The sequence below is a fragment of the Mycteria americana genome, chromosome 1 (genome assembly GCF_035582795.1).
Source record: "Mycteria americana isolate JAX WOST 10 ecotype Jacksonville Zoo and Gardens chromosome 1, USCA_MyAme_1.0, whole genome shotgun sequence".
Taxonomy (NCBI): Eukaryota; Metazoa; Chordata; class Aves; order Ciconiiformes; family Ciconiidae; genus Mycteria; species Mycteria americana.
Genome location: NC_134365.1, coordinates 152,769,780 through 152,786,509, shown reverse-complemented (window position 1 = coordinate 152,786,509; position 16,730 = coordinate 152,769,780). Strand labels below are relative to the sequence as shown.

The 16,730-nt window shown below is 42.0% G+C and overlaps 1 protein-coding gene across 3 annotated transcripts in view; it reads left to right on the top strand.

Annotated features, from left to right (window-relative positions):
• The first annotated feature begins 8,452 nt into the window (after positions 1–8,452).
• FHL2 (four and a half LIM domains 2) overlaps positions 8,453–16,730 on the top strand; it is a 28,005-nt gene continuing 19,727 nt past the window's right edge. For all 3 annotated transcript variants that reach the window (XM_075524853.1, XM_075524844.1, XM_075524834.1), the window contains exon 1: positions 8,453–8,644. The gene's annotated coding sequence lies outside the window, so the exon portion shown is untranslated. The remainder of the gene's footprint in view (positions 8,645–16,730) is intronic.

The window sequence follows — 16,730 nt, the reverse complement described above, 5'->3', positions numbered from 1 at the left end:
ATGTGATTTCTGACTCCTCTCTAATGATTCAAAAAAATTACTTAGCGCCCAGCATGAGACACATTATCTTCAAGACAAGCCATTGTTACAAGCCTTTATTTCGTTTTACTCACAACATTTGAATTTCATTGACATTAAGACAGCAACTCCACTAGACAGCCATGTGAATATAAACTTGGCAGGGACAAACACAATCCATATGTCTATCAGGCTGACAATGGATGGTATATTTTTTCAGCTCTATGTGAAGTGTTAGACATGAAATTCACATCAGCAACAAAAAAGAATGCTTTAATCCTATTATTTAAAGGGCCTGAGCACTTATAGAGTTCAAAGTAAGCACAGGCCTAAGAGGATCAACAGCAAGGACTCTACTTCAAAGTGCACAATCTAAGCTCATATTTTGAATCATAATATATGTCTGAGCCTATGTCTCAGACCCTCTCAGTTTATATGAAGTATATACAAACAGTGGTGGAGCAGAAAAATAACTGTTGCCATACAGAAGGATCTTTCTGCAAATCAGGATGTCCCCAATCATATTCAGATTGGAGAGGACGACTATTTCTACTTACATCAAAATATTAGGAGTCTGAAGTAATCTGGGAAGTGATTTGCAACTGTATGCTTCTTTTGAATTCAAGGCAAGTTGAATCGTTTGAGGAATGATAGGACCAATAGATAACCAGGGTACAAAAAGAGTCCTCGGGGAAGAGATGGATGTAACAAAAAAAAAAAAAATTTTTTTTGCTCCTGTGTTCACTGTGAGGAACTTGGAGAGCTTCCCGCAGCAGAACACTTCCTTATGGGGATAGTCAGAGGATCTATTTCAAGCTGAAGTGTCTGTAGAAGAGGTATGGAACAAATAAACAAAATGAATAGGAGGAAAATGTTAGAACCAGATGGTGTTCACCCAAGAAATCTAAAGGGATGAATTAGCTGAAATAATAGTGGTGCATGGCCTCTTATTTAAAACAGGCTTAGAACTGAGCACCTGAAAGTAGCTATACGGTGCCAGTCTTTATAATGGTTCCAAGAGAAACTGGGGGAATTAGAGCCTGGTAAGTTTGATAAATTTAGTAGAAATTACTATGCAGGGTAGAAAAGATGGATAAATATGATACATTGGGAGAAATTCAATACAGCTTTGTAAAGGGAAATCATGCTGTACAAATCCATTGGGTTCCTGTAAGATGATAAGGAGCATGCAGATAGGGGAGATCTTTGGTTGGCAGCATCTGCATATTTGGACTTTTCCATGTATTCAACAAGGGTCCTCACCAAACACCTTTAAAAACACATACACAGCCACAGGATAAGAGGGAAGATCTTTGCATGGATTGCATAAAATCGGTTGAAAGATAAACAGGCAGTTCTTGCAGTAAAGGGAGATTAATAGGAGATTAATAGTGGAAATTCTGCTAAGACTGAGAAACAGAAGGATCTTAGGCAACAGGATGAGTGGGCACTGGAATGGCATCTTAAACTGAATGTAGATAAGCATAAAGCAATGCACATGGGGAAAAATGTAACTTTAGCTATAAAGTAATGGTTCTGAGCTGACCACCTGGGTGTGAAATTTGGGGGTTATATAGGTTTACAAAAAAAAAAAACCTGCTCAGTGGTCAAAAACAGCCAAAAAGCAAATTGAATGTTAAAGTTCTGGCCACTTCATCTGAAAAAGTAAATCGTCATGTTGGAAAAAGTTTGGGGAAGGATGATAAAACATGGGGAGTAACTTTCATACAGAGTGACTAGGTAGGCTGGGACTCTCCAGCCTAGGAGAGAGATGGCTGAGGGGAGAGATGATAAAGATTGACAAAGACATGAGAAGCCTGTAAAGTGTGAATAAAGATCAGTTGCTCATTATCTCTCCAAGCGTAAGACCTTGGAGGCATCAGATGAAGCTAGTGGGTAATATGTTCAAAATGAACACAAGGAGATGGTTCTCCAGCAACACAGAGTAGAGCTATCTGTCACAGGAAGCTGGGAATTTCCTTTCAGGGGATCAGGAGGGAACTGCACAAGTTCATGGAAGTGATATTCAGTATGGATACTGCCTCCAGGTTGAGAAATCCCAGGTTGAGCCAAAAGTTGTTGGAGGCTGGGAGGGTATTATGAGGAGGTATCATTACAGGCTATTTTCATTTTCTTCCCAAGTCACTTCTTAGACCCCAAGAACAGAATAACAAGTTGGAGGAACCCTTCTGCTCAATAATTCTCATATTGCTATGGCATGACCTGAATACCTACAAATTACAGGTTCTGCCTGATGCTACTCATCATTTACAAGCACTCACGTTAGACTGAAAACTCTAGTCTGAACGTCTTTTTCTTTCTTTCTGCCATCTGTGTTGGACTGACAAAACTTACGCTCATTTGACTTTGGAGGTTGTGGAGTCCTAACGTTAATCCTTAAGGGCAGATTAGACAAAGATCTGCCAGGAACAAGTTAGGTGTTGTCACTCCTGCCTTGGAAATGAGATAGACAAGTTCTTGAGGTGTCTGCCAACTGCTCAATTTTACAAACCTCTCTTTGCTCAGAAGCTCCCTGGGCCTCTGGCTGGCTGATAAGGGGAAATGGCAGTTACAAATGTTGCTGTTGACTGTTTCTGGAGGGTCATAAAAGATGTCAGGGATGCAGGCAGAAAAAGCATTAAGGGGAGGAGAAGGAAATTATTCACACAGAGGTTTTGGAGAAGAAACTATGAGCAATGGAGCAGAGGGAGGGGGAGGATCCTGGAAAACGGACTTTGCCTAAAAACACTGAAGCATGCTGGGAACACTGCGGGGAATACTAGGTATGTGAGCTATTTTGTACAGAATTGCATGTCTTTTGTGCTATCAAAAACACAGAGCGATTAGTTTTTTGGAACAATCACAGTGTGCTTGTTTCATGTGTCTGAAACAGGGAACCATAAATCATGATTATACTAAAATGAATAAATCCTAAATTAAGGGGTAGTATTGCCAACTAGGAAGACCAGCAATTACTGCAAACTCAGTCGTAATTTGACATCCCAGGTTCCACCCGCAGGGATAGGAAACCGAAAAGCCTCTTCCCATCTGTCATACTCAGGGCCCCACATGGCAATGAAGCTGAATCCAGAGGACAGGAAAGAAGCAACAGGTCCTCCACATAGGTCTCTGCACTATCATTGTTTAGAGTCACTGTTTCTAAAGACCCTCGCCTCTTGTCAGAGGTTGTCTCTGGATCCCAAAGCATTTCCAAAGACGTGCCACCAGGCTCCCTATCCCTGTTTACAGGTGAACGATCTATGGAGCCAAGAGGTTTAGGGAATGCTTAGAGTCCAAAGAGGTGTGAGGATCGCACAGATGAAAACGTTTCACTTCAGTTTCCTTAAAAGTAGAGGCACCATCTGTTCTCTAGTGAGAGGAAAGAAAGAGAAAGAATGGTTGGGAAAGTAGGGAAGGAGAAGACTATATTCAACAAGAAGAACTGTTGCTTTCCACTCACTTCATTACAACTCTTCATGATTTCTTCTTCACTTGGTCAGCAGCCTGGTGAGGGCTCTCCAAGGTGGCTGGCCCACATGGCACAGACACCTGCTGCTTTGGGAAATGTTTGACTGGTTTCCTTTATCCTGTGATGGCTTTTATGGCTTCTTTTAATCCATGAGGACCTGGGATGTCTCTTCTGACAATGCTGCTTGCCCAGTGAAGGACCTGTCAGTCCTATAGTGTGGTACCTCAGCTTTTCAAGCTGTTGAAAACTCAACCATCACCAAGAGGGGTTTTCTTTAGCAGATACCAGTTCCTTTAAACCCTGGCTTGCTCCTTGAAGCTTCCTCTGGTGTGCTCTGTCCCCTCCTTCCTCAAGCACCACTGTTCTTCTCCTCTCTGATCCCCTCAGTTCATGCCCCACCCCTCACCAGTGTCAAGAGCTGTTTGCCACCACAGCTGAGATAGATAGAGGAAAGCAGCAGCAGGAGGGACATAGCTGTCTTTCTGCCTGGGTCATCCATTGCAAACCACCTCTACATCTCAATTGTCCATGGAGAAAGGGGCATAGGTGCAATTACATAGATAGTGGCAGACCACATGTTGACCAGTGTCTCACTGCCGCATTCACTTTGAGACATCTTTTTCAGGAGATGATAGATTTATCTGAATGAAACTGGGGCTAACTGGATAGAAAAGGAGGTCCTGACTAACTTCAAAAACTGAACGAAATCTTTGTCCAAATTGACCATAATGGTCTAAACTGCTTTCAACTCCATCCCACACCATGGTACCACAGAAACACCCTTGAATTTGAGTCAGTATCATCTATCTTATCACATAGCAATATATTATCCTTCTGAAGATAACTTTTCCTATACAAAACCAGAAGTTCTTCGGTGCTACTGAGCCATGGCACCTTTCTCTAAATTCACTGAAGAAAATTGTTTAAGACTGTATGTGAAAACTATTCAAACACACTAAGAAAACAAACATGGAAACATTTTTTCCAGATTAGATTGGAGTTTCTGAAACACTAAGCTTTTCATATTGCTTTAGGCTAAACACCCTCTCAAAAATAAAAGAAGTCTTGCAACTACCCAAAGCAGACAGACTTTCACTTCATGTTAAGTTCCGTATCTGCCTTGGCTGCTGTGGTTTTAATGGGTTGTCCAAAAGTATCCATAATTCCTTCATCAGAATCTGTGAAACTCTGATATTTCTTATTTGCTGAGTATTTCTACCTGAGGATTGGGTCACCAAGGGGAAGAGAGGAAGATCAGAATGTTGCAAAAAGCCTTGTGACTGGGAGACTGAATGGGGATAGGAAAATACACACTAAAAAAAAAATCTATTTACCCTTTGCATATTTCTCATACGCTTGGGGAAAACTACGTATCTGAGAACATCTTATCAGAATGAAATTTCAGGAAGATTTAATATTGCTTGGCTGTTATTTTAGGCTTAATGAACTAAAATGCAATGTCTGCATGAGTCTACACTACTTCCTAAGCAGTAGTGCCAAAAATAGCAGTTCTCCTAAATGCACCCTCTCGTATTCAATGGAAGCTTGTATTATACAGGTTCCAGCATCAAAAAGGGATTTTCTGAATTCTGATAAAGTAACTTAACAGTTTCCAGGGTAAAATAGTGGTGGAAGGAATCAGTCAGTAGCTTAGCCATTTTCAAACCTTGAAGTGTAGCTTTCCACCTCCCCTGCCCTCTCGGAGACGTTAAATTTCTCTGTGACTCAAACTGGGAGAAATAGAAATATTCCACTTCCAGCTGTCTCTTTCCACTATTTTTCTTTGTTCATTCTTTTCAGCCAGAAAAGGAGATAAGTGCTGAAATGGTAGTTATTCCAGCATCAACCCAGTAGCTGAAGTGAGATTTCTGAAGGATTAGTAAAATCATTGAGAACTCCTGCTGTGAAAATGATACTTTTTCCATCTTGTTTCCCATATGTGAGGTATGGCCTTCTCCACATTAGAATTAAACCTGTTAAAGCACACAGGCCACTGAAGAACAAACAATATATGCTACATAAATGCTACATAGATGAGAAATATATAAGCCATAGGGTATGTTTCTAAATCACAGGATGGCACTGAATGGTGCTTGTATTTTCAACCTTAAATGTAGGCACCCTATTAGAAATATTGCCCCCTGTTTTCATTGCATTGTCTCCTCTGAAGCCTTGAAGATGACAGATCTGTGCTGGGCTAATCAGAGAACCAATGCAGAAGAAGAAGAAAAAAAAAAAAAGTGGGTCACTTACTTAAACATTAAATTTGCCAGTGAAAAAAAACCCTGCTCTTTCCTCCCCATCTCCCTTTCCTTAATTATCATTAAGGAAAATTGGTTTTCTTCCCCTCGGTGGATTTGATGCTGGTGGGAAAGAGGGTGCGGGAGTTTTTGCCAATTACTGATGAATATTTACTTGTCAGAGAAAAAGGTGAAGTGAGCAGGGGTGGACTGACTGAAGGAGGGTAAGAGGTCAGAGGTTGCCCCTGCCATGCCTAGTAGTGTTCGATGGCATGCATACACCACATCATGGGATGAGGGAAGGAGCTGGCTGGTAACTCTCCCTCATCCCTTTCGCAGCTCCATGAGGTCTGGATGTTGCTGCTGAGCATCAAGTCCCATAGTGAGCCCACAGATCGTTGGGTTTTAAATTGGCAGAGGCTCTTCTGCCTTCAAGGAGTCAGAGATGTTAGATTAAATCAGACAAAAATTATCTTATCTTCCTAAAGTCAACCCATGACCTGCAACAGTTAAACTAAACCATTTCAACTGGAGCTGGTATATATTTTAACTTGTAATTGTGGAAAACACTTGTATTGTATTCCAGGAGGTCACATAAAAAAAAATCTCTGGCAGAGTTGCTGCAGTGGCTGTCAATGGACAGACAGGGAAATGAAAATATCATGGAAACTGAAAAAATCAAATAATACGTTCGGAATATTTAATTTGTTTTAGAAAGGTTTGGAAATAAACTGACTCAAATAGCCCAAATCTAATCACCTTCAGGGCTCATTTTTCTTCTTTACATGCACTTCTAAATCAGAGCTGAGGTAAGAGCTGTAACTAAAATGGAAATTAATTATTATTGTTGTCACTGTGCAACAGTTTAATCTAGAAGAAAGAAACACTATTAGTATTATTCTGCACTAACTAGTCCTTTGTTAATTTGCTAACAACTCACACAAGAGTTTGGCTGTCCTGAGCTCTATATTTACAGACAGTGAAACTAAAGAACAGAAAGATGCGACATCTTGTCCAAGGGCGTCCAGCAAGCCAGTGACGGGGCTGGAAACCCAACAAGCAGCTCTCCCAAGATATAGATGCAGCTCCATGGTAGCTCAAGGGCTCACTGAATATTGCTCACTGTCTGGTTTAACTCATCTTTCAGTGCCAGTGCAAATGCAAGGGAGGAGCCAGGGCCATGTGGCTGGGGATTGCAGCAGCTTTGATTTAAATAAGCTTTAATTGCCATAGGATCAAACTCCTTAATCCCATATGTCCATGGTCAGACCTCCAGGGCACAAAGGCTGCGTTTTGAAAACGCAACTGCAAAGGCTGCAGCAACAGACAGATCGACCCATGGGCTTTGCTGGTCATCAAAAAGCTCACATCTGTAAAGAAGATTTTGCTCCTTATAGAAGAACTAGGAATGGCCCTTTCCTACCATTTTATTCTGTCTGTGCTTTTGTAGATCTTGAGTAAAGCTAAGACTGACATTTCCTCCCCATTCCAAATCTGACTACCATTCGGGTGCACAAGAGGACAGTAAGTACAGGTCAGGGTTCTGGCATAAGTTTGTTCTGTAGGAGAAACCCTTAGCCAACCCATATGCACACCTGCATCACTGCCCTGACGCGTGCCAGGTCCCACTGTCCAACGCAAAAGGACATTGGACTACCTTGCATCATCTGGATGCAAAACAACAGCAACGCTGTCGCGGGCTAATGGGCTTTACATTTTTATCCTACTACTTTCTCTTAGGGTTGAAAGCATTCAAATTAAAGCACCTCCCTTTGGCAAGCACCAGTCATTACTGAAGCATTACCCTGAATTGCCTCCCCACCCTACGCCTCAAATGGCAGAGAGCAGACATCTCCCCTGTGCTTCTGATCCAAATTCTTCCCTCTGGGAGGTTTCCCAGGACCCTCACTGTTTTGATTAACAGAATGTGTTTCTGCTAGAATGGTTGATAGATGAAATTGGATTTTGTAGCAGAAAAATTAGTTCCTGGTTATAGGAGGATTAATGGTTCCCCCTCTCTTTAACATGTGCCCACTGGCAGGGCTCTTCACTGGGTCCTGAGCATGTGCTGAGACAATCTGTTCCTTTGGCTTTCTCTTACACAAGGGGGTTTTTTGGTTTCATTAATTTTCCCTGGTTTTCTTCTTTTTCCTCCTCACTATGGGGGAACTTGGAAAGAAAAAAGGGTGGAGAGTAACAAGAATGGGCTCTGAACGCTCGTAAAGAAATGCCTGCACACTTGCTCCTCAGAAAAATGTGCACCTCTTCACAAAGGAGAAGAGAAACAGCTTGTTTCACTCTTCTCTGGGCAAGGCACTAAGTCAGTGCAGGCAAAACAGCCAAAGCTAATAAAGCCTCATACCAATTTTAACCAAATACTTTATTCTCTCAGCCAGGTGAAGAGCCTTACAAATGTTTGGGTTTGAGTTGCTGTAAAACCTTTCCTCCTGTAAAGCGCGATCCCTCGGATTTAGCAAAGCTACGTTATTAATAAGCATCAGGGGTTTAGAGAAACAAAGGCTGGAGGAAGGGAGGGGGAGCCTTATTTTAGGAAGGGGGCCAAGACAGACAAGATGTTTAGGAGGGGGAAGTATCGACACCCTTGGAATAGAGAAAGTGTCGAATGCCAGCTGCAGAGCGCCTAAAAGAATGAGTGTCTCCGATGCTTTTGTCTCCTTATATGGTAAAATGATAGAGAGGGGTTTCACTAGGCTGGGGAAGGCAGCAGCCTCTTTCCACACAACACTGACTGCAGAGCTGAAATCGGAAGAGCCGCTCTTCGCAGGCAGTAGAAAGCCCCGGCTAGCTGTACAGCTCTCCTCTGCAAGCAGGCCGGTGTGCTCTTTACACGTTTGTTAATGGATGTGACCCCCTGTCCCTGGTCCAGGAGGTGACATTAACTGCCCGCTACTGCTCTGTAAGTAAATATCCCTTTTTTTCCCCTCCCTCCCCACTACCCACGGACTAGATCTTTGGAGGTGTCGCTTTAAACAAAGGGTGCAGAGAGGAGGAGAGGGTTGTTTAATGCCCCAGTGGGTTGTTGGGTAAGGATGCGAGGAAAGACATTGCCGGTCCCCCTTTCTCCTGAGCACACGGCAAGGGGTGTGAAGAGGAGAAAAAGACAAATTTCTTATCAGAGCAATTACTGCTGCATGTCCGTCCGTACAGTGACACATCAGCGAGCTGATGAGGTGCTGGGTCATTTCATGTGTAACTATTTTTAATGACTGCATTGTGCTGCGTGTGTAACCCGCTGGGGAGGTGAGGAAAAGCAGAAGCTCGGGTCTTAGATTCCTTACACCTCCGTGCACCCCTCTGCTGCCGAGCTCAACAAAGGAGGATTTTTGCACGGTAGCAAGAGCAGATGCACATGAAACAAAGGTAGCCTTTCCTCTTTGCAGGCAAACGCTGTGGACAGATTGTGTACGGGAAAAACGGGGAGCCATCAGCACCGTATTTCTTCTTCTTACGTGGAGAGAATAAATTAGAACGCGAATCCCAATTAATAGCTCTGAATTCCTTCCTTCCGTGCTTCTCTCTGCGTGCATGTGTGTGCAGCCACAATAACCCAGGTCCTTAATGTATGCCGTCTATCATGGATTTCTCTGTGTACATAATAAAGGAAATACTAACTTTCATTGTCTGCATTAATGGCTGTTCTAAACTTTCTACTTCCCTAAAGGGATACAGCTTTTATTTAGTTCACCAGATACCTGCATATTTCAGCTTTGCTGTGTACAGAGACACACACATAGGCACAAGAAAGCAAACCTTCTAAAATCTATATACCAGCAGCAGTCAGTCTGTTATTGTTACTCCCCTGACTCCTATCTAGAGGTATATTAACTAAGATTGCTGATTGCTGTTTGCTGATTGACACTGAGATTGCCATGGTCAGTAGCTGTAACATTTATTGTTGGCTATACATGTTTGTACACTGTCTTAAATAGGAATTGTCCAAGAAGGGACCCACAGAAGGGGGTGTGTTATTAGATACTCACATGCATCCAAATGTGAAGGAATGCTATAACTAAGGTTGCCATTCGCTTTCTGTTATGAACCCTGTTTTCATCAGTTCATACATTTATGGGACTCCCTGCTTTCTGGCTAAAATCTTCTGTGCCTTTTATCAACTAGATGGTAAACTTTGAAAATGATTGCTTCAGGTGTGTGGTTGTGGAAGGCAGAAAAATAGTCTTTTTTTTTAATTTATTTTATACAAATTTCTGTTTGTTTTCTGCCCCTGTACATATAACCGGGAAAGGATGCACTCTAAAGGCTGCTCTGTCAATAGAGCCTGTGTATATTCTTGACCACATTTGGAGAAAATAAAAAAAACGTATATGAGGTACTATATTTATTGAAAACTCAGTTCCAAACACTGCTATAGTAGCACTACTGTATCCAAAATCTGACCAGACCACCAATAAAACTATCTTTTACCCTAGCCATAACATAGATAATGATCTTTGGCTTCCGAGCCAACACGTGGTTGAGGTGAGCAGGGCAGCTGAAAGGACACAAACCGCTGTTGCTGAGAAATCATATTTGTGAAAGTTACCTGGGGTTCCTACCTAACATCTCCATCTGACTAGCAGGCCTGAGGCTGGGGGATGGACCAGTTCTTGAGGTCTTTTGAGGAAGCTTAGAAGATCCCAAGATGGCAGAACTGCTGGGGTAGAATATACTTATTTTTGGCTCTCACCATTCTGCCAAATGTGCTCCCAAGGGAGTCAGCGGGGCTACACATGCAAGTACCAAGTAGTCACTTCCAGGTGGTTGGGTTTTATAGAAAAATATTACTAATTTTTGTGAGATCACTGTTGTCACATAGCAGCGGCTATGCTGCGTCAGACATTGTTTGTATATGCAAAGCTCCTGCCATGAGGAGCACGTATTGGTGATTCGCAGCTAAAGTACTGGCTTACAGATTCTTCCCAGGAAGAGGGCCTTTACCCCAGGAAACTGGGATAAAGGCCCTGTTTCCTACCTACGATTATACAGTTTCTTAAGGAAGTCTAGGGAAACACTTTCCCTGAAATCACATCTTTCCTATCCATACAGACAGACATCAGCCATCCCAGCTGGCACGCTTTGCATTAGAATAAAAATTAGACAACTCCTTCAATCACACACAACACAGTCTTCCAGGATCCCATCATGCCTTAAACATCAGGAGCCAAAAAAAAAAAGAAAGGTTGGTGACAAAGTACAGCTCCTGCAGTTGTAAGGGCTGGTGAGAGTTTCTGCTGCATTGCACTGCAAATTCAAGCTTTCATCCCAAAAGAAAGGGATGAGGAGGGCTGTAAAGATCTATATTCACATGAATGACTCCTGGCTCAGTTCTCCAGGGCATTGAGCCCTAAGCCCGAGAGCCAAGTCTTACCTGCTGTTGTCCTTGCCTTGCCTCACAGGGGTCAGGACACTCAGAGTTAAGGGAGGGTCAGATAAATGTTGACACCATCAGCCAAAGGAAATGGCTTCTTCTCCGTGAAAATCAGGCTGAAAACTGAAGCAATGCCTGTTACTGCTGGCCAGCACGCCGCCACGCTTGCAAGGTCCCCACAGACCAGTTACAAGCAGGTCTGAGGCTCAATCGTGTTTCTCTGACGGATAAATCAGTCCTGAGCATCTTCAGAGAAACTCTGGATGGTGTAGTGTTGTAGGGAGTCACCTTCCCTCACTTGGGTACTGCTTCAGAGATTGGGGATCTCATAATTTGCATTTTTAGACTGATTAATCCTAATTGTGTAATTTTAATGTTTCATTTACATATGCACAGTTATTTGTGATGCAGATTCACCCCAAGTGAGGGTATGAAATGGCAGGGTAATGACAGGTTTCACGGAAATAAATCTTGGATATATTGACAGCCACTGAAGCATTACCATTTCAACAATACTAATTAGCTATATATAGAGAGAGAGTTTGATTAAAAACCACCAGAGCCTTCTTTTAAGGCTGAACACCATAACACTCATACCAGGTGAAAAAGTTAGAGTCCTCGTTTTGTTCCTTTTCACATACCCTTCTATATTCAATTGGATAATACTAAGAAAGATGCTAAATGGCTACTGTACATACCGCAGTACACTGTAAGAGGAGTCTAGGTGAGCATAACACTGATATAAGATTACTCATCTCTCCCTTTCACAGCAAATTTTCAACTTTAAAGTTGCAAATCTATCAATCACAGCAGAGCAAGCCCTAAGGTTGCACTTTTGGTGGTGGGAGGTAGTTCTAGACCCTTGGCAAGCACAGGCACAAGGGCTCAAAACCCACCACTCTTTATTTCACCTCGCATAATAGAAGTAGCGAGTTGCATAAAACGGTAAAATATCTGTCAGCATTTCCCTACCCCTGTTTTGTCACTGCTCTGAAACACTCTTGAGATTTAGACTAAAAGGATCTTCAGAGACCAGGATCCCACCTGTGATGAATTCCTCCTCCTCTGTACTATGCTATGCATCTCTCCATGGTAGACCCAACATCTTCCGTCTTCAGTTAGAACAGATCTCACCCACAAAAAGATTGCCTACGTCCTTGTCTCCAGGCTCTCTGTGTCTTTCTGTGCTTGCTCCTGCATCTCTCATGCACCGCAGGTACTTTGACTCAACGTTAATAGCTGATCTCTTTGCTCTCTGTGTCCAGTCTCCAGCCCCAAACCCCAGCAAACAAACTGGACCAAACTGGTTTCACCCAGGTGTAATCAATCTATTTTGCTAAGATGTGCCCAGCTGAACGGGTACCTCTAAGGTTTACACAGCCTCCCTTGCCACGTTTTGGAAAGCCAACGGCACAGAAGTATGGATGCCTCACCGCCCTGAGGCATTCTCTGCTACAGTAGTTTTGTACGGTAGCTGAAAGACGTACATTAACTTATATTCCAAATCACCACGCATGCCAATTATCTTAGACAGAAAGGGGCTTTGTGGTCTTGCCTCTGTAAACAGAACCAGTCAGAGAGACCCAGAGCTGTTCTGCTAGAGGCCAGGACAAATAACAAAGCATTCTTCCTCCGTAAGTCCTCCCAGTTTTGCGTCTGTTCTTTCTAGAAGGAAGGAAACATAGAATATTTGGGTCATTGTTCTGGTTTTGTGCCCTGGATTGTATTATGCGGGACTTCAAAAATATAGGAGAATTCAGAAATGTCACTGCATGGTAGCATGTGGCATTTTCTGGATATTTTTATCTTAGGGTCTAATTTCTCTGGGATTAGCAGTGTTCCTGTCAATAAAAGAAAGCAATTCTTTTCTGGCAAAACTAACTTGCGTTGGAGTTTAGTGTCTGCAGTCATTTAGCTTATACATTATTTCTGTAGTGTAGGGCCAGAGATAACAATTGGTTTTATTAATCTCACACTATTTTTCTCCTCTATCATTTTCTGTTATCTGCTTAAATGCTCTTATTATTAGAAATACGAATTTCTATGCCTAAGTAATATCAAATATTGGAACTTTGTCTTTGAGAAATCTTTCTCTTATTCTTCTAAAGAATAAGCCTTTGCTTATTCTGCAAGAGAAAGAAGGAAAACAACAGTTTCAAAAGGCTTTAAAATAGAAAATAAGAGCAAGCCTTTCTGCTTGAACTGTGCTCTTCCTTGCTATGGTAGATTTACGAGTCATGCTCCATGTTATTTCAATAGGCTCCTTTTGTAACTGAAATGAATGCAGGAATGTTGGTAAGACCACGCATCCTCCAGTCATTTCAATATCAACCTCAGATAATCATAGTGTAAATTGTGTGGGATACACTTTCAAAGTGTCAGTGCTCAGTTATTCTGTGGCCTCTGTAGTTACTACCACTGGTGCTTGCTCTACCACTGCTGGAGTGGCTCTAAACTGGAGCAGATCCCTATTGACTGCCAAACACAACAAACCACACAGAAACCGCAACTGGAGTGTTCCCTCTCCACTACTATAACTGGGATCACTTTAGCCAGGCACGTGAGGAACCTTACCACATGAGAAACATTTTTTGGGGTTTTTTTTATTATTATTATTAATATGTTAAGGAAAACAATCTTAAATAGCAGACTATCCACTTTCCAGTTCATGATAGGCTGACTGTGCAATCCAGACAGGAACCAGGTATGCTTTGGTTATCTGCACATGTTAATGCAGTCCGTCTGCTCAGAAAATTGCTCTAAAGTGCTTAAAAAGAAACATCGGAATGTTATAGCATAGGCAAAATAAGTCAGCCGTGTACAAGGAAGCTGAGTCGCTGGAAAAACCTAACTGTGATTCTTTACATCACAGTTGTAAAGATGTAAATCACAACTGTGATTCTTTACATCTTTACACAGTTACATCACAAACAGAATAATGTTTTAAGGTAACTTTAAAAAGTCCATTAAAAACTAAACATTTTTTAATAGCTTTTAATATTTAGTATGTATAATAGAAAGACCTGAGTGGGATATTTAGGAAGAGGTTTCTTTACTTGGGGTTGATTTTTATTGTTTTTTATTATTACTATTATGTTCAAATATTAAACCAAGTTTTCCTGGCTTTTGCTGGGGAGCTTCTAGGAGATCTATGTATATTTACTCTGAGCTTAAAACCTTTAGAAGCAGCAATGAACACCTCTGTAATTAGATACTTCTAATATGCTAACCTTAATGTGGACACTGGTAAAGCAGTCTGGGCTTGTTAACAGGGCTGTTCTGAAAGAGCAATGACATGTTATAAGGCCTTGATTTCTTGAAGACAGGGTGCCAAATTCTTTTGATGGGCTTACTACAGGATCGTTCTTCCATAGCAGCAGCAGGGGAAAAAGGCTTCCACTTTCTTCTCAACTTAAAAAAATGAAGAGTGCAGCCACATCTGTCTAAGCATGCTTGTCTTATTTACAAGCTTAGCATAAACCCCAGATCATGGGATACAAGGATACCCAACAACTTGTTCCCTACAGTAGTCACGACTCCCCTTTTTAAGGACCTACACAAAGATGATGGTATGAACAACAGCTGTAGTAATAAGCTTCAGTGTCTCAATAACCTTGCAAAAGTATTTTCCTTTTCTTCTCTTTAATCGAGAAATGCACCTTCATGCAGTGGTAACCCAGTAGCCACTGGCAGGGACAGAGGGCCTATGGAAGGAGAAGAGTGGCTGGCTGGAGTTCCTGCAGGATGAGCTGTGCGTCACTTGTCTCTCAGCATCTGGTTAGCTTTTGCGTTGGCCATCTTTAGCATAAGGAAGAAAATGTCCTTCTGTGGCCCATGGAGGGAGACTTGGCTGCTCTGCATCATAGACAAAGAAAGAGGGCTACGGCCTCTTAATGTGTTTTAGTAAACCTAAACACACAGCGTGTATGCTTTGGGTGCTTGTGGTGAGCATCTACTTCAGGAATTTTGAAGTTCAGGTGGACTCTGACTGTATGTTACTTCTTCTTCCTTCTTGTCAGTGCTACTGGCAAATGGACGTTTCTTCTTTTCCTAAAGTAAATTAAAAAGAAGTAAAATTAGTTTTCCCCCCTCTCCACTTGCATGGCATTATGGCCTGGTTTGAAAAAATGATTAGCTCTTAGAAGAGTGGCTTGCAGTTGCTGCAACAAGATAATAGATAACGAATGTGGCAATAGCTGCTAAGTTACAGGAAAACAATCACCTCTGGCCAGGAAGACCAGCATAGTTTGAACTGCTAGTTCATACTTGCAAAGGATATCATAAATCTTTGCATTTTAGCCTTCGGAACATTAATATAAATTGTTTCCAAATGCTCTAGACCTGCATGGCTTATGTCACTGGAGTTGCCAGACACAAATCTTCCTTTCTCAGGGGAAGGAGAATAAACAGATAGAAAATTCTCCATGTGCACAGTTCTTCTGGAAAACTGTCAGGTGGGAGAAATGTGTGTACATCTTGGAGGAAGATGGGTGTCTCCAAAGACCTTTTATTTCCTGTGCAGGTGGCTAAGAGAACATCCTGCTCCAGGGGCACACCTAGAGCCCCAGCCCTATTGACCTGACTGAGGTCAATAGCAAGTCCCCCTTTGGCATCTACAGGGGCTTAACTCTGTGTCTTCAGCTACCGTTACAACAAGAGATCAGAGCTTCACTGCACTGAATAAACTAAACAACTCCTACATTTTTTAGGCAATTTCCCTTGGCTTCTTTCTCTCTTTTGTGCGTGTGCATCTGTACCTCTCAGTGCTCAACACCCCCTAAGAGGGCTTGAAATATGAGATGCACAGAACATCGCTTATTAGGCTTGCAGACATAGTTCAAAAAGCAGGCAAGGTCTGGGGCATCTAGTCCCTTTTTCCAGTAGTCAATAGTGTCATGGGATGGGGGAACACTGGGTGATCTCTTAGTGACACTATGAGCCCTAATTTTTATGAGGTAATATGATAACTTTAACAATTACTGCTAGTAAAATAAGACTGACTGAGCAAACAGGGGAAGAAGAGGAAAGAAGCATAGTTTCTAAGTCAGCCTACTAACTTTTGGGTAATTTTCATGCCAGTTCTTACTTCCTGGAAGACACTATGTGGGTAGTGCTAACATTTGGCATAAGCTGTAACTTCTCTTCTGGGCATGCAATGGAAAGCTCTTTTCCTTTTGGAGATGTACTTGTTATGTCTAATGTTGTAGGAGGGAGACTGTATGGCAGAAAAATCAATTTCTGCTTCATGATAATGTTGAGAGCAATCTGAAAAAGCATAAATATAAAATGACTACTGCGATAAAATCTAAAGACCTTGTTGTTCCGCGAAGAGGTATAATAAAGATGAGCTTCTGGCCCACAAAGCTTTACAGTCAACAAGTATCAAGCACAAGACGAAGAAATAGATCGATGGCAAAGAGGTTGAATTGCAATTTGTGTCCATCCACAACTGTGAAAGTCTTTTATTTTTTTCTTAAAGCCCAAAGCAGTGCATAAAATCTGCACTAAGCTAAGCACGATTTTGTACATGACAGGGACCAACAGACTGGCGATGTAGAGGACCATGTGCACCAAGTGACGGCAAAAACATTGCTTAGTATGATTTCACATTCTTGTT